Genomic DNA, 26,642 nt, shown 5'->3' on the forward strand with positions numbered 1-26,642 from the left:
TTCTGTAACAATAGTTCATTTCTTAGAAATTGGGATAAGAAAGGCCTTATTACTAGGTGGAACGACACCTCTTTGCATAGCACTAAAGAGTACTGTTGCAGGAGTGTATGGTACCAGGCGTACGTGCCTAGCCTTGAATAGTAATAACTCAAACTGACACTGGTAGCAGTGGAGTAAGACGACAGCATTTTATCAAGACTTATCTTCCAGCTCTTGTGGATGGCAGATGTCTGGGGGACTATAACCAGAATGGGAACACAAGCTTGACTATTGTGGACATAACAACAAGATGTTATGCATGCAAGGCCATCCCTAGCAGGGAGTGGGGCCCGGGAAAACCCCACCTCTCCGCCCCAGGCCACGCCCCCACTCCACCCCTTCCCCCAAGCCCAAACCCTCACCCTGCCTCTTTCCAATTTCTACCCCCGGTCCGAGTGACACCAGGAGCTGGTGGGGAGGGCAGATCAGAATGGGGTGGGCTGGGGCCAGGTCGCTTGCTGCTGCCGGGGCCAGACCTCCCGATAACCCTCCAGGCTGCCCTGGATCCCACGTCCGCATGAAGTGCAGGGCCACCCAAAGCGTGGTAAGCTTCGGTGGAGCCGGGCCCACATTCTTAAATATTGGTGGACCACGGGCACCATGTGCCCATATAAGTGGCCGCCTATCTTGCCCCCCTAAATAAGCATGGACACCCATAATATTTCCACAGCGTAGTGCTATCCCCCTCTCTCTCATCTCACACCATGTCCTTCACCCCTGGCTCAAGCTAAAGGAATGAACCTTAGAGCTGATAATTATACCAGACACATCTCCTCACCTTCTCTTTTATCACTCACCTCAGAGAAGGGGCGGATCCTGTGAACTGGGTGAGAGCCGAAATGGCTCTGCGAAATTTAGAAGCAACATAGTCTCCTTAGGCAAATCTTCCACTGCTGTCAAAGCTCTTATGGACTAAGTCCCTTGTGCAGCAAAGCACAGGAGCATGTTTAAGCCCTTTCCTGAATCGGTTTCTATGTCAAAAAAGCAGAATTGGGCCCCGAAATGAATATATGTCTTCTAAATTCTTCCAGGTCCCTTGCATGTATTCTGTCTGTGTGTCACACATATGCACCGTCTGGTCAATACTGACATTCACTCACCTCTTTTAATTTTAGCCTCCATGGAAACATCTCTGGGCATCCACCCGCCACCCTCATGCCCTGTGCACAAACATCTGTTTGGATGTTGACTTTAAATCATACTATCTGAGCCATTGACAGATGAAGGCCAGTGGGCACAGATGCCCAGGACACTGCCCAGGAGTTGAGAACTGAGGCAGCAGATGATTTCAGAGCCATGTGCCAAGCTGCCCCCTTCCTCCACTTTTAGCCTCCCTAATCAGAACGGACCAGGCTGGCAGTCTTAACAGGCAGGCAGGCCCTGATGGGACTTGCAAGCGTGGGGGTGGGAAACCCTCTGAGGCAATTGCACTACTCCGAATAACACTGAACCCTGCATTTCTGCTCAGGGTTAAATGTACGACCAGAGAGTCCCCAAACTAAGGATCTAGTGGGTAGGATGCTGTGACACAGGGGGCTGAAGTTTAATTCCTAGTTCAGCCACAGGCTTCCTGCATGACCTTGAGTAAGTCACTTCACCAGCCAGGTACCCCCTTTCTCCACCTGTAAAATAGGGGTAGCACTTCCTACCTCCCACGGGTGTTGTGAGGGTAAAATCCACCAGGGAGTGTGATGCGCTTAGCTGCTCTGTGGAGGAGAACCAGATTAATTCCTAGACAAACAGATCTGGGCTCGGAGGTGTTTGAATTTGGGAATAGGCCTATTATTGAGATGGACACAAAAGACATAAGAATGGCCATACTGGGTCAGACCAATGGTCCATCTAGCCCAGTATCCTGTCTCTGACAGTAGCTGCTGCCAGATGCTTCAGAGGAAATGAACAGAACAGGGCAATTCTGAATGATCCATCCCCTGTCATCCAGTCCCAGCTTCTGGTAGTAAGAGGCTAAGGACACCCAGAGCATGGGGTTTTGTCCCTGACTATCTTGGCTAAAAGCCATTGATGCACCCTGTCCTCCATGAACTTAGCTAATGCTTTTTTGAATCCAGTTATACTTTTGGCTTTCACAGCATCCCCTGACAATGGGTTCCACAGGTTGACTGTGTGTTGTACGAAGAAGTGCTTCTTTATATCGGACATAAAAATTCAAAAGTGTCACAGCACATAGGTACTGAACAATTGCTGACTTTCTCAATTTGTTTGAAATTTTAGTTTGTACTGACTTCGCTACGCTTTTTATGTAGCCTGTTGTAACACTAGGCAAATATCTAGATGAGTTGATATACCCCAAGGATGTCCTCTGCATACCCTCAAGGGTATACGTATCCCTGGATGAGAACAACTGATCTATTGTTATAGCCCCTAGAAATGCCAACCAGGATCAGGTCCCGTTGTGTCAGACCCCATACAATCCATAGTAAGAGACAGTTCCTGTCCCAAAGTTCCTACAGTCTATCTCGACCAAACAGACCAAGGAAGTATTTTGATGCTCAGTTTACAGCTGGGGTGCTGAGGCTCAGAGAGATGAGTGACTTGCCCAAGATCTTACAGATGCTCTCCTGACTCCCAGTCCAGTGCTTTGACTACACAACTATCCTGCTGTGCTGTATCAAGCCTGTAAAAGATACACAGCGTGTGGGAAATGGGACTTGGCCATACAAAGGGAATGACGTTGATGTAGCTGGATGTACCACTATTTTCCAGAGCTAGTGTCTAACACCATGTTCCTTCTGCAGCCACCGCTCTTGTTGACTTCAAAGGAAACCTTCTCTGCATGAGGCACGCAGGACCAGTCCCACTGTAGATAACTGCCTAGGGGACTCTGACCTGCTGACGCACACCAGAATCTCCACCTGTTTTGTGTCTCTCCTCTCTGGTCATTTCTGAATCATTCACCATTAGAGAGTGCTCCCCCACCCCCTCCCAGCACTCTCAGTCAGTAACTACTCACAGAGCCAGTGCCGTGCCATTGAGCAGCAGCCCTGCGAGTGGATGAGCAGCCGTGTAAATGGAAGGTGACAGTGACACAGAGTTGACCCCAAGGTTAGAAAAATAAGTTACCGTCCAGCACTAACAAAGCTCATTAATGAGGCTGGTATCTCCAGGCATACACCTTAGGTTTCTTTTAAGGGTATGAGGATGGCTATAAACACTGCAAAGAGGTTTTGTCATCAAGCGCCTTGGAGCATTCCCTTCAGCAGAGGAGAAATCTCACTTTGCCAGTCCGCCTCTTTCCCTCTCTGGGTCCCCTCTGTGGATTCCTGGCTTTGTGCTCTCTTTCTTGGTTCCACTTTCTCTCGTGCCCTCTTTCTGTTTCCACTCAGGGAGATGTGCCAGCCTTCTCAGCAACTCTGTGTTGGTGTAAAAGGACAAGCTAATAGAATGTCTTGTGAAGACAAGGGACAAGGGGCTGGATCCCAAGCCTTTGGAGTCTCTGGAAAGATCAGGCCCTAGTTGAACAGAGCAGGTGTGAATGTGTGCTGGGCATATGTCAGCACACTAGAAGGTGCTGGGTGGGGAGGGAGAGAGGAGAATGACAAACGGGTGGCACTGTGACAGCTGGTGAGTTAGCATGGGGGTTATTTTCTTCAGCCACAAAAAGCAGCTAGACACTTTCGGTCCTGACAGCCTTTCTTGGATTAAGGGAAAACAGGAAAACAAGAAAGGACAAATGTCCAGCATGCGTGCAGTATTGCCAGCTCCAGGTGTTCCAAAATCATGAGGCAGGTCCCCAAGCATCATGAGATTAGCTTCAAAATGATGAGGTTTTTTAAATAAATAAATGTAGGTTTCTTTTTGTCTGCCTTAGGGGTTTTGAGCCTTTTGGGGTCACACTTTCCAGTTTTACTCTCCAACCATGAGTCCTGGAACCATACTATATTTTTAAATGAAAGCTAAGATTCTCATGTAACCACCTGACTCCAGGAGATGGGGCTTTGTAAACCCACCAAATACCATGAGATGATAAAATTGTGAGAGTTGGCAGTGCTGTCTCTTCTGACAGTCTGTGCTGAGCACTGAGAACAAAATGGCTGCTGAACACTGCGCCCAGGAAAAGTGCTTGGAAATTTCCTGGGGAAGTACACAGAAAGCAAGAGGCCCCAAAACTTCATTGCAATGCTGCAAGCTTGAATAGTGAGCTCTGTGAGATCCTACTGAGTCCCTCCTTACTTCCGCCAAAAGACAAGAGACTTAAACTGAACTGGTCATGACGGCTCCTGCAATTTGAGATGACTAAAGGGTGGTTTGTTACCCAGTGGATAACATTTAACTTGATTTACGTAAACCAATAGATAATGTGACCAGTAAGAGACAGGTGGAGGATCCCATCTTGATCATGAACCCTGTAATAGCTCATCCGGCATGTTTAAAAGACCCTTAGGCCCAAATCCACAAGGGCATTTTGGAAACTAAGTCCCAGTGATTCCTTGGGATTTACCCCTTCTCTGGCTGTGTGACGTACACGGTAACTCCATGGCTCGAGTCTAGGTGAGTCACTCCAGCCAGTTCACACCCGCTGAGGATACAGTGCTTTTATTTGCAAAAATATTGGTGAATCCATTTATTGTTGTTTTCTTTTTTTAAAGTATTCAGCGTGCTTTGCTTGCAGTCAGTTTAGTGCCATGTGGGGACTGCACAGTGTTCTAGAAATCTTTTGTAAGGCCCCTAAGACAAACAGGTATTTTTTAATTTAAATGCTGGATCAGAAGGAGCATGAGAAAGAGAGAGTGAGCTGCTTTTCTGGGAGAAGTTCAGGAGAAGGGAGATAGATGGCTTGTAATCTTCTTACCCTGCTTTGGAGTTCAGTGCCTTGGGCTTGTTTCAGCAGAATATAATGTCCCTTGTTCTCCCAGGATCTAGTGTTGCTTAGGATAATCCTCCTTTATGGCTGTAAGAGTTTCTTTGGCACTGTGTGATTGTTTGTGGCTATCCACAAATATTAAATACTGTTACTGGAAGTCTGTTCTCTGGTTTGGATGGGGGCTCAGCTAATACCTGGCAGCTTATCCAGCCCCCGAGAGAAAATCCCTGGTGGAAAAGCCCAAATCTGCAGGTCTGTGGGCCTACAAATCACACTGTCCTAGTGCCTGGGAACAGGCTTCCTCAGGTCCATGGCATGTGAGCCAAGGGTGGGATTTTGAAATGCTCAGCACTGACCTGGTCCTACTCCTACTGACACCAATGGGAGCAGAGACAGGCCAAGGCTGTGGGCTGGCACTGGGCAGGATGTGGATCTGCGACACTGAAAACTAGTCTTGAATGAAGCATGTAGCATCAGTGCAGTAGGGAAGCGTCCTGTATTGGCCCCAGGCAGATGGGCTGGATGGGCCCTAATGAGTTCCTTTTTCTCTTTCTAACTTCTATGAGGCTATGACAGTCACCTATGCAGCCACTATGCCTAGATCCACTGGCCCTGTGTGAGCTAGTGCACTGGTTCCCCATTAGTTCAGGCAACTGTACCAATTTCCCAGGCTAAGACCCACTGCCAACCATCAGCTCTCCCCCCTCTAACCCCTCATGGAGCTCAGGCTGCTCTGGATACCAGCTTCTCATTGCCAGGGAGAGCGTGGACAAAGGAACAAAGGAAGTGGGTGCTGGGACATGTCAGCACCCAGTCTAGAGGCTCGTTGTTAAGATAAAGGAGGAGGAGTTTGAAGGAGCAGTCATGTAAGTGCTGCATTACTGGTGTGGTCAGAAATCACTGGCTTGGTGGCAGCTCATTGCACTGCCAGCTGTGCAAAGCCTTGCCCAGCTCCTATGCCAGTGGGGATGTAGAGTACCTCCGAAGCAGTGATCTCAACCCTGAGGGGCAGGGCCAGGAAAACCTCATATCCTTGACTGTTGAACTCTCCGGCTAGCACAAAGAATGGGGCTGCTGGGATCTGGAGGGAGCCATATCCAGCCCCCACCGCTGACGGACAGATGCCTGAGTAGAGGGAGGGAGAAAATGACAAAGATGACCTGAGATCTGATTGGAGCTGGGCACTGCCCCCCTAAAACCTGCTTTTTTCCATAGAGCAGGCAGGCTTATCCTTCTCTACTGCAGCTGAGACCAACATGGCTTCCTTCCTTGCTTCTGCCTCAGCGCCACTGTGACCAACAAAACTGTGTGCCGTGCAGTGCCAGGTAACTACTTAGAGCATAAAAAACCCGAGGAGTCCTTGTGGAACCTTAGAGACTAACAAATTTATTTGGGAATAAGCTTTCGTGGGCTAGAAAGCTTATGCCCAAATAAATTTGTTAGTCTCTAAGGTGCCACAAGGACTCCTCGTTTTTCGTTTTTTTTTTGCTGGTACAGACTGACACGGCTACCACTGAAACCTGTTACTTAGAGCATGTCAGACAGAGGGAGCTCACACAGTAGTTTTTGGTGCGTCCCACAAAAATGATGAGCACCGGTTTGGGTTTTAACAGCAGAGGGGAGGTTTGTATTCTGTGTTTTTTTTAAATAAGGCATATTTAAAATACAAAGAAAAAAACAGAGTTTTCGGGATTCCAGCAGTGCCGCTGTTGTGTATTGGACTGATTATACAGTAAGTGAGGCAGGGGACCTGTGTCCCCTTTCTGAATCTAGTCCTGACCAAGTGGGTGATCTTGGGCAAATCGCTCCACCTTTCTGTGCCTCAGTTTCCCTCTCTGTAAAGGGGGGATACTGGTTGTTACTCACTTGTGTGAAATGCTTGAAGCACTCCAGGTGACAAGGGTGAGACCTCATGTTACAATCGGAAGTAGCTACTAGAATTTGGATTCTGTTAGGAGCTAATAGTCCCAGTCGTGCAACAGAATGCCATTGTGCTAGGTGTTGTACAAACATGGGGAGGGAGAAAGTCCCTGCCCCAAAGAAGTCAGATACTGAGCTGGGAAGAGATGGACACCGCAGGAATGGGCACAGTGGGTTGTGGGGCGCTCTTAGTTAGTGTGGAAATCCTCATTCCACATCACCAAGCAAACTGTAGCTTTGGCAGTCTTAAACGTTCCTTACTCAAGATGAGTCACCATTCTGTTAAGAGACTGTGAGAATGGCCTGAATTGCTTAAAGGTTACCAGGGAAGGAGAACATTGTTACCTCTATGGCTTTCCAATGCCATAGAGAGAGCCTGAAAAGTTGTGCCGCGTCTGTTTAAAACAAAAGTTGGATTTCCTTTCTGCTTGGAAATAGCAGAAATGTCGAGTCTCATCTTCTCTGTTTTTGTGAAGGGATTCCTTGGAGGCCCAGAAAATTGGAGCTTTATCAGCCATTAACTGAAAGAGCGGCAACACTGAGTCTTTCGCAAAGAGTTTTGTCCAGAGAGTTTGCCAGGAGTTTGAGTTAAACAGCTATTGATAAAAACAAACAAAAAATCCTTTTACATGATCTGACTCAAAATTTCTCGCCTTCTCAGTGGCTCAGATCACCTCTTGATGTCATAATCCCACTAATTCTCCAGTCACTCACAGAGCCTTTCAGTCAAATAGCCGATATGAGCCCTGATATTCCTAATGCTTTAAAAATACAAGAGTAAAGAAAACACTAATTCCATAGAAACCCATTCTGGTCATTACGTCTCATTTGGAAAAAAGGAAATCCCAAGAACAGGTATTTTGCAGTTGTTTAAATATAACAGTGGAAAATGATTAACAAACAGCAGCAAACTGCCAGTTTGCGAGTCCAGAGTAGAACTTGCCATTCGTACGCATTGGAAAGTCAAAACGGCTTGTGAAGTAAGGTCTTTTACCAAAGATCCATTCATGCAACAGCAGCAAAGAGTCTTGTGGCACCTTATAGACTAATAGATGTATTGGAGCATGAGCTTTCATGGGTGAAAACCCACTTCAGCGGATGCATGTCGTATTCACCCATGAAAGCTCATGCTCCAATACGTCTGTTAGTCTATAAGGTGCCACAGGATTCTTTGCTGCTTTTACAGATCCAGACTAACACGGCTACCCCTCTGATACTTGATTCATGCAACAGTGGGTTTAAACACCGCTGAGTTAGAAAACACTTTTTTTAAATAGTATTTTCCTTACAGCTTGGAAAGTGTCTGGTTTCCTACTGTTGGTTGCAGTGTTGTTGTAGCTCTGTAGGTCCCAAGATATTAGAGAGATGAGGTGGGTGAGGTAATAACTTGTATTGGACCAGCTTCTGTTGGTGAAAGAGACAAACTTTTGAGCTCACAGAGAGCTCTTGCTCAGGTCTTCTGAAGCCTTGTGTCGCTCAAAAGCTTGTCTCTCTCACCAACAGAAGTCAGACCCATAAAAGATATTACCTTGCTCACCTGGTCTCACTGGTTTCCCATGCATCTCAATCCAGAGCTGCATTCCCATAGTCCTACTCTCTGGGTGCCCAGTTGGGAAGCACTGTTACCAGCTCTGAAACCCCTCATTGCTGAGTCCACATGTTCTTAGGGCCCGATCCCGTGACTCTCGCTCCAGGATAGCATCACATACTCAGTGACTTCAATGGGACCGTTCACCTGAGGAAGGGGCACAGTATCAGGCTCTTTGATAGTGATCAGAGCACCAAATCACATAAGTCATCTCACTGGGAAGCTCCCACTGACTTTGATGTGATCCCACTGAATCCAGATTTGGCCCTGGAGTGCTGGAGCTGTTCACTGCATCTCCCTGTCGCCTACTGGGTGTTTGTAGTGTTTGTTTCTCCATTTCTCAATGGGCGGCCCAGAGTAACTGCATTTCCTGATGAACAGGATGAAACATCAAGGGCCATCTGCAGCCCTGGAGCTTGGCATATTTTTGCTCTCACAAGAGCTATGGCTTTTTCTCTGCTCAAGCATCACTCAGAGACTCCTGTCCCAGAGGCTGGTGTTCTGTAGTGGAGTGGGGGCCTGGGAAGACCCCTTCAGCATTTTAGAATGCTCTGGGCTCTCTGTTTCCACATGCTGGATCCAGGATCTCATCACCTGGCAACAGTCCTTTCCTAGCAACAGAGGAAAGAAGCAAGGGGGTGAGAAAGAAAGAGAGAGGGTTGCAGCTGAGGAACAGAAAGAGTAGGCGGCTCTCACTGCACAGGCATCAATGTGGACCCAAAGGTATGTGTGACTCGTGGACGAAGCTGTGTGCATTTTTCTGTATGTTCTTCAGGGGACAGGCAGGTAAATTGTATTTATTGCAGGAAAATACCCGGGCCCTAAAACCGATGCCCATTTCCCATGACAGTAAAGAACATACACTAGGATGGAGAAGTAGCATCACCAACCCTGTGAGCAGACTTGCAACGATGTTCGTGCTAGAACCTACATACAGCCTGGCACCTGTGTGCACAGCACTGGCTCCGTATCTTTCAGCGTCGTGTGCCCTATCTCTCAGGGAACCGGCCGGCCAGCCAGAGGCTGGGGTGAAGTGGGAGGAAGCTAGAGAGCGAAGTGCCAGTGCTCACTTCTAAAGCACCCACTCTACAGGATGGAATGGCAGAGGCCTCGGAGATGGGGGGCCAGAACTGCTGGGGGGACGTGGATGTGGTAGGGGAATGGTAGCTAGGTAGCTGCTGGAGATGGGGGAAATGCAGCACCATGTACTGCAGAGCTGGGGAGTTTTCAGCAGGAAAGGTGGGCAGATGGAGTCCTCTGTAAAATCCGGCTGAGAGAGGGGGCCAAAATGCTGTCTGCAGCTTAGTCACTGGTGATGATTACATGAAGGGGAGGGAGGAGCTGTATCCCAGTGATGAATGGTTTCACTATGGCTCAGCCTGCACTGAAGTTTGCAGTGATGAAGCACTCAAACCTGTCACAGTGACAATGCAAACGACAGCATCAGATTTCCTGCTGGAGCCTGGCAGGCATGGCTGCTTCTGCCGGATGGAGTTGCCAGCAAGCCCAGGCCGGTGATGACATCCTGCTTTGCTGCAAATGGCCTGAAATGATACAGAATATTTTGGTGTAAAGTTTAATGCCAACATTTGCATTGCCCCAGCCTGGGCAGCACAGGGACTATGTGGCTGGTATGCACCTCGTGCCCAGGTGGGATTTCCTCACTGAGATCCCTCAGAAATGTCTCATCTCATTAGATTTCATACAGCTGAGCCAAGGTGTCTGTATACATGATCAGTACGACCTCTGATGGGCCCATCCAACTCTCCTCCTTGCCACATCTCTGTAAGGAAGGCTGATGCCCACTACTCCTTCTCTCACTGTGGGCAGCTGAGCGCAAAGATTCCACCAGATTCAACAGCAGCTCCCCTGACACTGATTGGTGCTTGAGATTCTTGCTCCTTCTGATGTTTGTGCTTTAACGTCTAATGTGCCTAGACTGGTTACCGTGGGTACTTGCCTGCTGAAGTGTAAGTGAGTCACCCCACACACAGAGCATCACCTTGGCTTGTCTCTGCCCTTGTTCTATTTTAAGCTGCTTTGCTTTGTGTTTCCAGTTACATTTTCCTTGTCTTAGTGATGGCTAAACCTGTTGAATGCAGGCTCCTGGGCTGGGCCACAGTATTTTAAGCTGTGAGCCGTGAGCGAGATGCCCTCTGAGTCTCTTCAAAACCCATCGAGAGCATATTCCCCCACCCTGTGTTGAGGACATCTTTCGAGCTAGCTCAGGAATATCAAATTCATTGGGAGCAGAGGGCTGAATTCCATGTTTAAGGATGCCATGTGAACCGGATATAAACCCAGGGTAACATACCTCTCCTAATACCTAGAAATACGCTGATATCAGTGGGAGCGTTGCACTGAGATCAAGGGAGGGTCACAGTCTTCGTGTAGCAACTAAGCTTTTTCTTCTTTATTATTGGTCACATTCAGAAAATACTTTCTCCCCACCATCAGGCAACTGCTGCCTCTGCCCTGTGTTTCTCTCCCTTCCCCCAACTTCCTTTCTGTCTCCTGCCTTCTGCCCCCCCTGCTTTTCCTTCCCTACAGCAGCTTCTCCTCCCTTTCCATAAAATGGTCCGCAATGAAATAGTTAATGTTTACTCCAGCGCGATCAAGAGGGGACTGGAGAATTTCCGCCTCTGAGTCATTGTTCCAGGCAGGCTGCAGACTCAGGCAGACCTCTGTGCATAGGGTGTCACTCAGATCGTGTTCAGAAGGTTCTCTCTGCAGCCATGAGAGCTGGACACCTACTTTTGAATGAAAACTGAGATCTCTCCCAACCTGAGCTTGTCTTGTGAGCCGCACAAATACAACATGTGGGCTGGATGTTTAATACGTCTGAACCAGACACAGAAACAGTGAGGGTAGAGAAACGGAGAGGGATGCCCAAGCTGGTGGCAGGGTGGGTGGCTCCGGGGACTGGTAATAGTGTGTGAAAGTGTTGGAGAGGCAGCCTGGTCCAGTGGGTAAAGCACTGGTCTGGGATTCAGGTGAACTGTCTCTGCTGGCTTCACCACTGATCTGCTGTGTACCTTGGACAAAACACTCCACTGTTTGCCGTCCCACCCTGGGTCTGTCTCATCTATTTAGTTTGCATGCTCTCTGGGGCAGGGACTGAGTCTGACTATGTGAATAAGCAGCCCCAGTTTGGGTGGTTCTGAGATCAGGCCCTAGCAGGCAAGTGTCTCCATCACAAGAACCACCGTGTCAATTGATGGCATTGGCCCCTCTCAGCAGGGAGGGTATGGACCGAGCCATCCTGGAGATGGAACCATTGCACATCCTTGGCGGGGGGCCAGGTTGAGTCTGATGCATTTCATGAGGGCAGCAGGTGGGAAGTTTGCTTTGTGGCTGAACAAAGGACTACAGTTGGCAGCGCCATCAAACTGTTATCTTCTATCAGCATGAAATTTCCCTAAAAAAAACAACCAGCCCAGATGGTCCAATAAGAGACCCAATGTGTGACTCTGGGGCCTCTTGAAAATAATAAGATCTGGGAGATTCCTTGAAGCAATGGGGTTTGAAATGCAAGGAGTTGCTCCCTGAGCCATTTCTTTGCATTGTTGTTTCTGGGCAGTATGTCACTGTTCCTGTGCCGACATCGGGTGCATGCCCAGAAATGGGGTGCTCCTGCACTGTGGCAGGGCAAGAGAAAGTTCACCAGAGGTTCATGTTTGAGCCCAAATCACCCTGTCTGTGTTGAGGTTTCAATGCAGAGGTCCTAGCGCAGTGGTTCTCAAACTTTTGCGCTGGTGACCCCTTTCACAAAGCAAGCCTCTGAGTGTGACCCCCCCTTATAAATTAAAAACACTTTTTAATATATTTAACACTTTTATAAATGCCGGAGGTGAAGCGGGGTTTGGGGTGGAGGCTGACAGCTCGCGACCCCCCATGTAGTAACCTCATGACCCCATGAGGAGTCTCAACCCCCAGTTTGAGAACCCTGTCCTAGTGAGACCCCAACATTGACACTTGCCTGGCACAAGTCTCCGCCTGCATTTCTTGCCATGCAAACTCAAAAACCAAATGCTCAAAGTATCCTACAGGAGTACTGTGATTCTCCATAGCTCCCAGTCCCCTCCTGGCTAGCACGGCCTGTCTCCCTCGGTAATGCACCCCATGCACAGGGTCTGCATAAAAGCTGTGTGCCACTTAAACCCTCCCAATAGGATCTAAGTTGTGCATAGGCCTTGTGCTGACCCTCTGCATGAGGGGCATTTCAACACAGCAGAGGGATGTAAGGCTGGCCCTGCTAGAAGCAATCCACCCCAGTTTAAAATGGGCACCAGTGCACTTGGCTCCCAGCTGGTACTGCCATCTGAGCTGAATCTAAACCCTGGCTAGGAATTAACCCCTGAAACCACAGGTAGTTGGCTGGCTGTGGGGGGGGCTTTTATGGGGACAAAGCTAGAACAGGGTGTGCCAGGACTTCAGCATTGCATGCCGGGGATACCCGTAGACATGAACCTCTCGTCCCGACCCTAGGAACGTAGGCTGAATGCCTGCACATTGCACTGCTGTGGCAGAGCAAAGTCATGAACTGATTGTTCACCCCTTGTGGCACCATAGAGTTAATGTTCACATGGCAGCTAGGTAGTCAGTGAAAGGCCACAGGAGCAATCCCCAGGTTCTCAGACCAGTCCATGCAGTGTCCAGCCTTTGATCCACTGGGTACTCACAGAATTAACAGCTCTGCTTTTCCCAAAGGAACAGTACAGACCAGCCTGTAAGTGTCAACTCAGGACCAGCATTTTGCTTACCATCACAGCAGAGAAATATTTATATTGACAACAAGAATGAGTTTATTATCGAAGATTCAAGTGATAGTGAGTAAGAATATTGGAAACAAATGGTTACACGTAAAACAAAATCATAACACGCTTTCTAGAGACTGAACTTAACTAACAAGTTAACCTCCTAGCTAAAAATGTTTTTATCTCAGCACAAAGTCCTCTTCAGTGTTTTCAACCAAGATTGGCTGAAACTCTGCTTTCACGGATGCAAATATTCTCTGTTTACTTCCTCGGTGCCAGGTTCCAGGGTGTTGTCTTTGCCTTCTAGAAATACCCATAAAGTTCATTGTCTTTCCTCAGAAACAGGATACCCTACTTCCCCCGGGCTTGGTTTTTTTCCTGTATGCGCCATTCCTGTTGACTTCACATCTCTTCATCAACGTTTGACATTGTATGTAAATGGACATCCATTGTGGTAGCTTACACTGCTTAACTTACATCCCAACAGAGAGAGAGAGTTTCTTACCTCCTGGCTGAAGGAGAATCTGGTTTTCACCTTTGCTGGTGACTAATACCTTGATGCTGATGTTAAGAACATGTTTATACGCAGAATTCCTTATATAGTCTATACATACATCTCACAATGATCTGAACGACCAGTGTGACACCAACTTTCTTTTGAGACCTCCCAGACTATACTTTGGTGAACTTAAATGTACCCACCAGACTCAGGAGTTTTCTGTAACTCCTCTGCGCTCCCCACCCCACCTCATCGGTTTGCATGATGAGTTTCAGGGGTCATGGGAACAAAGAATGTAGGTCATACAAGATGGAGGACTGTATCCAGGGAAGCAGTAACACTGAAAAGGACTTAGGTGTCTGTAGATAACCAGTTGAACATGAGCTTCCTTTGCGATGCTCTAGCTAAGAGGGTGAACACAGTGCTTGGTTGTGTAAGCAGGGGAATAATGAGTCAGAGGAGGGAGGTAGTGTTACCTCTGTGTAAGACATTTACTGGATACTGTTCACTTCTGATGTCCACATTTTAAAAAAGAATGTTAAAAAATGGGAAAAGGTCAGTAAAGAGCTACGAGAATGATTAGAGATCTGGAAAATATGCCTTTGGTAGAATTCTCTTTTTTTATATAATTTTGACAGATAATATCAATGTTTATTTTTAAGCATTTTTTTTCTATTTTCATCTATTTAAATTTTCACACTTGTGGTAAATTACAGGGGGCACACAATGAGGTCAAACAATAATTACTTCATGACAGTAGACGCTGAGATTCTAAAAGTTAAAGCTTTATAAACTGTTAAAGCACAAATTGTCAACATTGCATGTCAAAATATACAAAGTAAATTTCCTTAAGTCAAATGCTAATAAGTTCTCAAGCAGCATTTTTCGTACTTTGCTTATCTGTACATTTCAATTATCATCACTGGAAATATTGTTTTGTTGGTTTCTGAGCGTGCAGTGAAATTGACATTTACCCACATTAATCAAGAAAAATCTAATTTTTCCAAGCCTCATTATAAAGAGAGCCTTAAGAAGTTCCTTTTATTTACTTTAGCCAAGAGAAGATTAAGAAGTGTCTTGATCGCAGTCTACAAGCACCTACATAGAGAAGAGATTTCTTGAGAGTAGATGGCTCTTTAATCTAACAAAAAGGGCATAGTGAGATCCAGATGAAGCTGGATCCATTCAGATGAGAAATAAGATGCATTTCTTAATCATGAGGGTAATTAACCATTGGAACAACTTCCTGAGGGACGTAGTAAAGTCTCCCACACTCACAGTCTTTAAATGAAAACTGGATGTCTTTCTAAAAGAGTTGGTCTAGCGCAAACAGACATTATGGGCTCGATGCAGAAATTATGGGGTGGGTTTTCTGGCCTGTGTTATGTGGCAGATCAGACTAGATGATCATGACGATCCCTTCCCACCTTACAATCTATGAATCTATGAAAAACCTGTGGAACTCACCACCACAGTACATTATCCTGGAAAATGACTTAGCACATTTCAAAGACGATTAGACAGTTATACAACTAGCAGCAGCTGCTGCAGTTACAGTTGCTGGAATAAAATTACAAGGGCTATTAATCCGCATGCTTCAGGACATAAGATGATCACCAGGAAGACATCCCCTTTGCATACACAGCGTGAGATTGCACAATTAGATGATTATGGGAGCTTTATGTCTTCGTTGGCAGCATCTAGCACTGGTCACAGTCAGAGATAGGAAACGGGACACCAAGCTAGATGGCCCATTGATCTGTTCTGGTGCAGCAAAGCCTGTGTTGGGGGAATGTCGGTGATTAAAATGACCCTTCAAAGACTCAGAGGCCACGTTATGTTATTGCTACATGAATCTTACAGTTACATTATGACTGTGAGAGAGTAATAATAAATTGTAGCAGTAATGAGATGTAATTACAATTATGATTATTATGTTCTAATTAGGGTGTTTGTTATAAAATGGCAGGGAAGACAGAGCAGTAATAACATTGGTAAATTTATTCCCAGTGCCTCTGTGCATCCGGCAGAAATAAGGCAACAAAAGGGCCAGACCAGACCCCCCTTTTTTTCATTTGTTAGACATAAAAGGGTTTCAAGGCTCAGCAGGCTCCCCTTGATGCTGGAACCATCGACATTAGAGCTAAAAGCGATCTGCTAGATCTTCTGGCCCAGACCCTGCCAGTTCCTGTCTTTGCAGGGCATCCATCCATGACTTGGAGCTCACTCCCTTTCTGGTTTTAGAAACCTAAGTCCCTTGCTACTGGTGTCAGGTCACGATGCTTTTCCTTAAAGAAAACCAATGACGAACCAAAGCCAATCAGCCACTGCCTCTGAGGGTGCCACAAAACCTTTCTGATAGGAACACAAAATGTGCCACCCCAGATCAACCCATTGTCCTGTCCAGTCCAGGGTCTCTGATGCCTCAGAACCAGGCAGATAAATCCTCCTAATGCTCCCACCCAGCTGTGCCATGCTGTGCATGATAGGAAATTTCATCCCTGTCACCTGGGGGCAATTAACCTCAGCTCCAGAGAATGGGATCTCAATGCCCTCTCCTTGGCTTGTGTAAGTACAGATCACACTGATGGTCGTCCTGTGGGCCAGCCCTTTGACAAACCCAGTGTTTGACTCACCTGGTATCTGGGTTATATCTGTAATTTCCCCTAGAGAGGGTGGGCGGTTTCCTGCATGGCACACACACCTACAGTCCCTGCCCAGGTGGGATCATGCTGCATCAGGAGAAGAGAGGGAGCAAAACGATGCATGGTCAGACTGCTCCAGGCCTTCTCCTTGGGGAGGACTGAGCAGGCCCATTTCTGCCACAGGCACGAGACACATCTGTGCTCCAAGTGGGCCTGCCATGCATAGATCCAGCTCAGACCTGTAGCCTGAGTCATTGCCTTCAGGGGAGATGCCCCGTCTTGGTGTAAGTGTGAAGCCAAAAGCACTGCACTCCATTCCATTGTGCCTGAATCTGGCCCTGAACCTTTTAGAGCTCACATCGTCCCTGTGCCTGAGGCCCACTCCATGCAGGGGACAGGGAGAGCTGGCAGGAAGCTGTTTACAAGTCCCTGACTCTGCACTGGCCCAGTCCTGGCATCAGGTACAGCAGCCCAGGGGCTAATGGGCCTTTTCCCCATGAAGGGCTTCCCTTCAACATACCCTCACTGTGTCCCTCAGCCTCCCCCTCACATGCCCCCTACGCTGGGTGAGGAGTGGCTGGTGCAGAAACTGCCACTGCCAGGTTTAGAGCATTCTTTGCTGGCTGCTTATGGCTGAAATCCAGCTCCTAGGCATGGCCTGAGTGGCACAAAGGGGCTGGATCGTACCGGAGAATCTGGCCTGTCTTTATTTTACAAACACAGAGTTTGGATTCTTTAGAAAGTATTAATTAAAATAACAGTGGTTTATTACCTGTTGCATGGCATGCCCTGGCCATCTTCTGGCTAATTGGGGCAGGAGTAGGGGGCGTCATCTCTTGTGAACTCTGCATAGCAAAACTGTGCCCCGGCTTTGCAGCTCTCCAGCTCTCTTGGTTACCCAGCAGGTGCTGAGGGCAACCCCTGTACCTGAGCAGAGCCTGCCACCAAAGGGACAAGCTCCTGATTAAATACACAGTCACAATTATACTTAAGAAACAAACTCCCTTGTTTACATGGTTCCTTGTTTCCCGTCACCAGCTTAATACAATGCTAAGCAAACCCAGCAAAGTAAATTAGGAAGTCAGATCCTTGTGAGGAAAATAGGAAGGAGCACAAACTCTAGCAAGCAGAATATAACATTATACTTAGCAGGCCAAGAGAGAATTTGAGAAGAAACTTGCTAAAGATGCAAAAACTAACTAAATTTTTTAAGGACATCAGAAGCAGGAAGCCTGCCATACAGACAGAGGGGCTACTATATGACAGCCATGGTAAAGGAGCATTCAGGGGAAAGAAGGCCATTGCAGAGAAGTTAATGAATTCTTTTATCAGTCTTTACTGCAAAGCATGGGGGTGAGGAAGAGTCCCACATCACAGCTATCCTTTTAGGGTGACAAATCTGAAGTACTATCTCAAACTGATGTCAGTAGAAGATGTTTTAGAACAAACTGATCAACTAAAAAGTAATAAGACACCCAGACCAGATGGTATTCACTCGAGTTCTGAAGGAACTCAAATACAAAATTGCAAAACTCCTAACTACAGTATGCAACCTTATCACTGAAATCAGCCTCTGTACCAGATGACTGGAGGGTAGCTAATGTAATACCGATCTTTAAAAAGGTCTCCAGAAGTGATTCTGGCAATTACAGGCCAGTAAGCCTAGTTTCAGTATTAGGTAAATTGGTAGAAACTAAGGTAAAGAACAGAATTATCATACATATAGATGAATACAGTATGTTGGGGCAAAGTCAACACAGCTTTTATAAAGGGAAATCATGCCTCACCAATCTATTAGAATTCTTTGAGGGAGTCAACAAGCATGTGGATAAGGGTGATCCAGTCAATATAGTGTACTTAGATTTTTCAGAAAGCTTGTGACAAAGTCCCTCACCAAAGGCTCTTAAGGAAACTAAGTAGCCATGGTATAGGAGGTTCAGTAACTCATGGTTTAGTAACTGGTTGAAGGATAAGAAACAAAGGGTAGGAATAAATGGCCATTTTTCACAATGGAGAGGAGGAAATAGTGATGTTCCCCAGGGTCTGTACTGGGACCAATGCTGTTCAACATATTCATAACAGGAAAAGGGTTAAACAGTGAGGTGGCAAAGTTTGCATAAGATACAAAATCATTCAAGACAGTTAAGTCCAAAGCTGACTGTGAGGAGTTACAGAGGTGGGTGACCGGACAACAAAATGGCAAATGAAATTCAATATTGATAAATGCAAAGTAATGCACATTGGTAAACATAATTCCAACTATACATGTACAATGATGGGTTCTAAATTAGCTGTTACCACTCAAGAAAGAGATCTTGGAGTCACTGTGGATACTTCTCTGAAAATGTCTACTCCATGCACAGTAGTGGTCAAAATGGTTAAGCACTATTTAGGAACTATTAAGAAAAGAATAGGAAAGAACACAGAAAATATCATGATGCCACTATATAAATACATTGTGAGCCCACATCTTGAATACTGTGTCCAGTTCTGGTCACTCCATCTCATAAAGAATATAGTGGAACTGGAAAAGGTTCACAGAAGAACAGCAAAGATGGTCAGGTGTATGGAATAGCTTCCATATGAGGGGGGACTAAAAAGCTTATGCTTGTTCATCTTAGAAAAGAGACAACTAAAGGGGGATTTGAGAGAGGTCTATAAAATTATGAATGATGTGGGAAAAGTGACTAGAGAAATGTTATTTATCCTTTCACACAATACAAAAACCGGAGGTGATCCAATGAAATGAATATGCAGCAGGTTTAATATAAACAAGAAGTGCTCTTTCCCACCTTGCACAATTATCCTGTGGAATTCATTGCCATGGGGTGCTCTGATGGCAAAAAGTATAACTGAGTTCAGAGAAGAACTGGATATGTTCATGGAGGATAGGTCCACCAATAGCTATTGGCCAAATGGGTCAGGGACACTCCCCCATGCTTGGGGGGACCCTGAACCTCTGACTGCCAGAAGCTGGGAGTGGAAGATGGGGGTGGATCATTTCATAATTACCCTATTCTGGAGACTCCCCCTGAAGCTCTGGTACAGGCCACTGTCAGAAAACAGGACACTAGATTAGATGGACCATGATCTGACCCAATATGGCAGCACTTATGTTCTTAAAGGGAATTTTATAAGGGAGACTCATGTCTGTCCTGGTTCAGTGTGCACTTTTATCTAACCAGGGCTTATGAGAGCCAGTGCAGCTCCAGAACAAGCTAAGGCAGCCCAAGTAGGGGTCCGGTTTCAATGACCCCTGTAGAACTTTCCCAGATCTGGCCTGGCCATGCTCCTACCCAACCCGTCCTTCCTCTGGCCCACTCCCAGAATTGCCCCGTTCCTCATCTGACCTGCCCCCAGAACACCCTAGCTCAGCACCTGGGTGGAGAGATCCCATGCACCAACTTATTCCCAGAGGGTGTGACTTATGGCTGCCCTATGGTCCCTAGCTGGCATAAAAGAGCCATATGTCAGCAATTAATAGGCCCTACATCTGCCTTCTGTGTGACTAGTAGCACCAGAACCTCATGCAAGGATCTATTGGATACCTGCAAAATTCCAGTGCCTCACCTCCCGAGGGCCAGGTATCTTGCAGACCTGCAGGAGCCTGCCCAGACAGAATAGCCTAATAGTCAAGAGCAGTGGAATAGGTATCAGGACTCCTGGGCTCTGTTCCCAGCTCTCAGTGACTCATTCCCTGATTTGGGGCAAGGCCCTTCCCATCTCTGGGTATGTCTACACTGCAATCAGAGGTGTGACTGCAGTTCGTGTACACACGTGTGAGCCAGCCTTGATCTAGCTGAGCTTGAAGAACCATAGCAGTGAAGCTATTGTGGCCTGGTTGGCAGCATGGACCGGCCACTTAAGTACCCATCCAGGGTCCTGGGTGGGGTCGTACAGCCCATGCTGCTGCCGTTTCACTAGTGCTGTTAATTGAGCTAGTTAGAGCAAAGCTAGCACAGGTATGTCTACATGTGCAGTTTGACATACTCTGACTGCAGTGTGGATATACCCTCCGTAAAATGGTACACAAAGGGGAGCTTGTGAGGGTTCATTAATTAAAGTTGGTAAAACACTTTGAGAGCCTTGAATGAAAGGTGCACTGTAAGTGCAAAGTGGTAGTTGTGGTATACCAGATATCCTCCCAGCTTGAATAGCCATCAGACGGCAGTAGCTTTCTCTTTGCACACTGCCTGGTTTGGAATGTCAGAACATGCCTGCTGGATATCTATCTAATTTATCTGTCTAATCTTGCTATCCTATCACTGTGGTAGCTCAGCGCCTACAGATTTATTCATGTGAACACTGAAAGAAATTTGGATTCTGTCATCATTCTGCAAGATACTGTGTTCCCCCTGCAATGCTTCCTCCATAATGACGCTGCCTTTTACTTCTATAATGATACGACTTCCTACTCGAACCATAGCAGGTTTCTACTCTAGTTCTGCAGTTTTAGAAAGCTGGGAACAGAATGCTTCTCTTCACTTTAACTAGATGGCGGAAAGAAGCACAGAGAACTGAAATGGCTTGCCCAAGGTCACAGAGTGAGTCAAGGTAGAGATAGATACCAGATCTCCACACCCACAGCCCAGAGCTGTCTCTCCTGGACAGGTTGCCTCTTAAAGTCAAGGTGGGCCTAAAAAAAGTATAATTAAAACCACTTAGATTGCAAGCTCTCTTAAGGAGGGGACTGTCTTTAGGTCTGTGTTTGTACAGCCCCTTGCACAATGGTCCCTGACTGGGCCTCCTAGACACTGCTGCAATACAAATTATAATAATTAATAATTATTAACTGGAAGGAAGGAATAGGTGACAAACACCCACACAGCAGCCACCCAGCCTCCAGAAGAATTTATCTCTAGTATTTTCAGATATAGGAAGTCTATGCAGATCCCCAGGATTTCTGGGTCTGGCCATCAGAGCACAGATCAGGCAGTTGTGCAGGGGACCTGCTAGGGGCTTTGTAGATAGCCCGTTCCGCTGTGCTCAAGGGCTGGTGGCAACAGGGACTAAAATTGTTTCCACTCCCCAGTGACATCATCCGCTGCTCTGTACTTCCACCAGCATTCCTGACCAGTGTCAGAGCAGGCAGCCAACAGTCGCGACAGGACAGCGGGCAAGAACCTATGCAGATGGGCGAGCGAGGAGAGAGAAAGGGGGACCCTGCTTCTCACCACAGTGCAGAAGCCACATAAATAACCTTTGGCAGGTGTTTTGAGGGCTGTTGAGGCAGTGCTATCTCCCTTTGTTTCCCATGGATCTACCCAGACTGGGGGGAGCTGCGGCAGGTCATGAGGTGAGGAGCAGTTAACATGTCTTATCCCATCGAGAAAGGCCAACTGGTGCAACTCGCTAAGGAGTCTTGTGACCACTCACAACAGAGGAGATGCCTCGCTCCTGTTTCCGTTCCATGCTGGGTGTTGTGCTGCTGCTACTCTGGACTGGGGGGGACCAGTTGTCTCCTTTGAGAAAGTGGCCCATGGGAAAGTGGCCCATGCGGAAAACACATTTGAAAGGACAGGGGGCTTCTAACACACAAATACCAGGGGCCTGTTTCTGCCCACCACAGCCTATGGGTGACTCTCTTGAAGCCAGTGGTGCCTACGCCCCTGATTCTCGGTTACTCTGTTCCTGTGCTTGGGACAGGGATTGAAGAGGGGTGGAGGGAGAGCAAAGGTGACTTTAAGCTATGCTAATACTGCCTGGGCCTGCCCCTTGAGGAGTCATCTACACTGTGCAAAGTGGGTGTAAAACACTCTGGTGTGAATGGCTCCACTAGGGGTTGGGCAACAGAGAATCAGACCCCTTGTATTCTGGGGCCATGCAGGACTTGCCCTGGCCCCAGTGTAAGAGCAGTCTCAGGGCTGCTCTAACCTACACTCTGCTTCCCATGGCCCTTTATGGACCCTGGAAAACAGAGAAAACAGAAGCTGACTGTGGGGCTGGCATAGAACCCTCCCACCAGCTCCACACTAGCCAGGGAGACCCCTGTGCCAGGGAGCATTCTCAGAGATCTCGTTTTGATCCCTTGTGTAACTGAGGGTCCAGGTTGAGATGCTCAGAGGTGATGATGAAACAGTTTCTCTGATCTTGCCTTGGTCAGCCCCTGTTGGGGTAGTGTCTGAGCAAATAGTGGGATCGTGTGCACCATCTATGATCTGCAGACACAGCAGGCAGGGTCGGGAGGCAAAACAATTGGCTGAAGCAGTGCAGAGCCTACCCACTCCCTGATAGTCCAAAGCCTCTGAAGAGCTAGGATGCGCACCTGATGGTTGATCTCCGCAGTATACCCACCAGTCCATTGTATGACTGCTGAATCCAGGCCAGGATTTACAAAAGACACTGGGCAGCGCAGTCGGTCCAGGCACTAGGGAGCCCAGAAGAGAGGACTGTAGGGTCCTGGCTGTGTCCAGCAGCCTCAATAGCACATCCCCTCTATAGGCCTGATCCAAAGCCTGGTGCAACTGGAGTTTTTCTCCTGACTTCAATGGGTGTTGGATCAGGCCCCGTCACCGTTATACCAGAGCCTGGCTCTCCTCTCCTGCAAGAGACGTCCCAGTCTGCAGGCTGAGCAGGGTCTGTCAGCTTTGTTAGCAGCGTTTCGCTGGGGTTCTTCAAGCTGGTTAGCTTGGAAAGTCCAATTATAAAGATCTGGGAGACGAGCCCTTTGGTGAAACCTGCTTGGCTCTTGGATCACGCTGGCCGACTCCACCCACTTCAGTATATCTCTCTGCATCACAAAATACTGTTCTGCTAACAGGCATCAAGTCTGTACTGAGGGACGGTTCTGGAGCGGGCGAGCAGGGCGGCTGCCCGGGGTGCCAGCTTCCAGGAGGCACCAAACTGCAGTGCTGCTCGTTTTGGGTTTTTTTTTTCTTTGCTCGGGTTGGCTGGCTGTTTTTGCTCTGCTGATTGGCTATGGGGGTTGGGGTTTTTTTTGATTTCTTGGCTCAGCTGCTTGGGGAAAAGCACTCAAAACATTTTTTGTCCTAGCCAGCAAAATGGCTAGGGCTGTTCCTGCTCGTACATACATTCTGCTGATTAGAAATTAACGGGTGCCATGGACCAGCTGCTGCATTCTAACAACTCTCTCCCCTCTCCTCTCCACACAGCGGACATATCCACTGAGAACTCAGCACTCCTCTGGCACTTTTGGGATGGGGATTACTGACCTGACGTGTATTCCACTACTGGATCTGACCTGTAGACCTGTCTATCTGACTCGTCTGTCTTTCTAATCCATCCATCCCACCTATCTGTTCTGTCTAAACTACCTATCCAGTCTATCCATTTCATCAACTTAGTCTATCTGATCTATTTACCCATTCAATCTATCTGCTTTAGCTATTCATCCTGTCTGTCAGTTCCCTCCAACCTGTTCTATTTCATTTCAAGTATAAGGGTAATTGGCCTGGGCACTTTTACAATATTTAAAAACCCACAGTCTGAAGTACAGAACTATCATAAAGATCTCACCTCTGTGTATGTATGTATCTATCAAGCCATCTGTCATTCATATTGGTTCCTAAAATGGGAGTTGTAATTCTTCTCTTCCTCCCAGAGGATTAATTAGTTAATGTTTGTACAGAGCTTTGAAGATAAGTGCTAAGTTTAATTATTATAGTAGTGGGAATGGATTCTTTCATCTCATCTCCATTCTTTTTGCTCAGCCTACTTTTAACAATGTACCCCTCTGCCATCACATGTGGTGTAGTGTTTGGGTGCGCCGGTGGAGAGTACAGTATGCCATGCTGAAGAGAGTGGTGGAGATCTGATAATAGAGCTCTGTTGGCAAGCCTCAGTTTGAAAAACCCATGGAGGCTGACTTCTGCTTCTCCAGATCCTGACATACTTGCTGCCTGATTGATGCGGACAATGAGGCACACCCAGATGGATGAGGGAGCTGGATGGAGACATTGAATAGGCACTCACATTGAGTCTAAGTACCGGCAGCATTAAAGAGGGAATAAAACTTGACAGGGTGTGAGGTTGTGCTGAGGTTGTAATGAAATGTGTTCCCTCCTCATCTGCTTTGTAAAGCATGAACTCGGAGCACGTCCAGCACCAAACGTGTGCATCCTAGCAAGAATGTACACCATGTTAATAGACTTTCTAAACAAACTCGGTGAGTGGATTTGTGCCAGCAACGGAGCTCTGTTCCATATAACATCAAGCTAAGTCGAGAGAGAGGTCCAGTGGAGGGATATTCTGGATGCAGTATCCTCATGGCTAGCACTGAAAAGGCCTGTCTGTCTAAATGCCGCCTCACACAATATTCATTCCTTAACTGTCTCTCTTTCTTTCCCAGCCCTGTTTATGCCCAGCAATACTCACTGTGCTAAGGAAATGTGTGTACTTCATAGAGACAATCAAACTATTTGCCTTGTGCAAAGTGCATTAGGAATTTCGCCTCTATTTAGGTTAATGAATCATCTGTGAACAGATCCCAGTTTCCTTTTAACTGATCTAGGCTTGTATAGGGTCACCTGTCACCGTGGCTGTGATGCTGGCAGACCAGGTGCCAGCTCATGCCAAGGTCCCCATGTCTTAACTGAACATAGCCTGGCTCCCCTGTGTGTAGCATTGTTAAAGTGGGGATTAGAACAATAAGAGCATGTTTAGTGTTAGACTTTAGTTAATGTTTGTGAGTTGCTGCCTGTGTTAATCTCACTTATAGTGTCTGTATCCCATATTGTAAGGTAATATTTAAGCATTATTAGCCTCTGTGACATTGCAACTCACCAGGCAGAAGAGAGACATTAACTAGTGTGAAGTGCTGATCTCCAACAGAAGGCATTATGTCCTGTCTAGCAAGGAAGGCCCATCAACACCAGACGGACTATTGTGAAACATTAAAGAGGGCAAAAGACTTTTTAGCTCTGCTCTTCCCCTCATGATGATGAGTCGTGCACATGGATTCCTCCATCAGCTGAGTCTGCAGCTTAGAGCATGGGAGGGGGATAAAACCTCCTAACAAGAAGGAACTGGATCTCTGTACTGCTTGGTTTTCTAGGCATAAGCAATGGATCCCCAATCTTGAGTCACTGCAGGACACCTTGACAATGGCATCAGAGTAGAACTGTCTGCTTAATAGTTGAATAAATCATTCTGGGCCCACGGGATATTTGTAAACTGTTTGTTTTGAGCCTTTGTTGTTGATCACCTAAATTAGGAAAGTCATTTTCTACTCATATAATTACACTGGTACAACCCCTAGTATGGACGCAGCTATTCTGTGTTACAGCTTAGTCCCCTTCCCATATGGGAATAAGATAAGCACTTTTATACCAGCATTAACTGCTTCCACACTAGGAAGTTTGTACCACTTTAACTACACCTGTATAGTTAAAGCAGTGAAACTTTTATGTATAAGCAAGGCCTTATTCTGTGTCTTGATTGGATGCATGGCAGGACACATGGGAACATGGCCTTTTGTGGCATGAGTTTTCATGTTGAAATGCATATTACATGGAGGATTTGAGAATGTAGTGCCCAAATCTGAATAATCTGACCCCATGAATCAGAGTGAACCAAACTATTCTGTTGTGGAAAATATTCACCCAGCAGCTTGTTTCCTGTTCATTATGATACACGCACAAAACGGATTGATCAGAGATTGATTTGCTTTTGTACTGAGAGGGGCCTGGTCCAAGAAGCTGGAGATGAAAAACTCCAGTCTGGGGAGAAGTTGGGAACGTCTGGTTCTGAATCCCGCTCTGAACTTTGTGGCTTAGGCTCAGGTCCTGCAGTGATGGGTGCTGATATAAGAACGCAGATAGTCTGGTAGATCTCTGAGATTATATTGTATTTTCTGCATTATTTTTTCCCATAGAAGAACTTCCTTTCACTTGAGGTTTAACAGTCATAGCAACTGACATTTGCATGTGAAGTAATGCAACGAGGTACAGAGTTCAGATCTCACCCTGGCTTTGACTTTCCCCAGAGACCCAGGGGGTGGCATCTGGATTTTGATGTGGCCTCGTGCAAAGGATTCGGCCTGTCTTTCAGCTTCACTGTAATCTGGAGACCTGCCAGACCTGGTACTTCACATCTGTACACTTCTGGAATGTGAGTGGCTGGAGTGGGCATTGGATCCACACCAGGATGGGACTTCATTTCTGGTCTGCCATTCGGACACCCGGTTCAATGCTATCAACGGTAGTCACTCGGGCTCCTCAGTAGACTATACACATTAGATGATGTTGATGACTCAGATGTGGATGGAATCTTGGGAAATTTCAATTCCCAACAGTGGGAATTTCATGAAAACAGCTGTTCTCACAGGATCTCAGGCATTTGGAGCTATGGTCTCAAGAAAGCAGCTCATGAGGTTTCACTGTCTTTGGATTTGATGCTGAACTCTGATTCATTC

At 46.9% G+C, this 26,642-nt stretch overlaps 1 protein-coding gene across 4 annotated transcripts in view; it reads left to right on the top strand.

Annotated features, from left to right (window-relative positions):
• DLGAP4 (DLG associated protein 4) overlaps positions 1 to 26,642 on the top strand; it is a 342,926-nt gene that overhangs the window by 144,287 nt on the left and 171,997 nt on the right. The gene's annotated exons all lie outside the window — the stretch shown is intronic.

This window comes from Gopherus evgoodei, chromosome 14, assembly GCF_007399415.2.
Source record: "Gopherus evgoodei ecotype Sinaloan lineage chromosome 14, rGopEvg1_v1.p, whole genome shotgun sequence".
Taxonomy (NCBI): domain Eukaryota; kingdom Metazoa; phylum Chordata; order Testudines; family Testudinidae; genus Gopherus; species Gopherus evgoodei.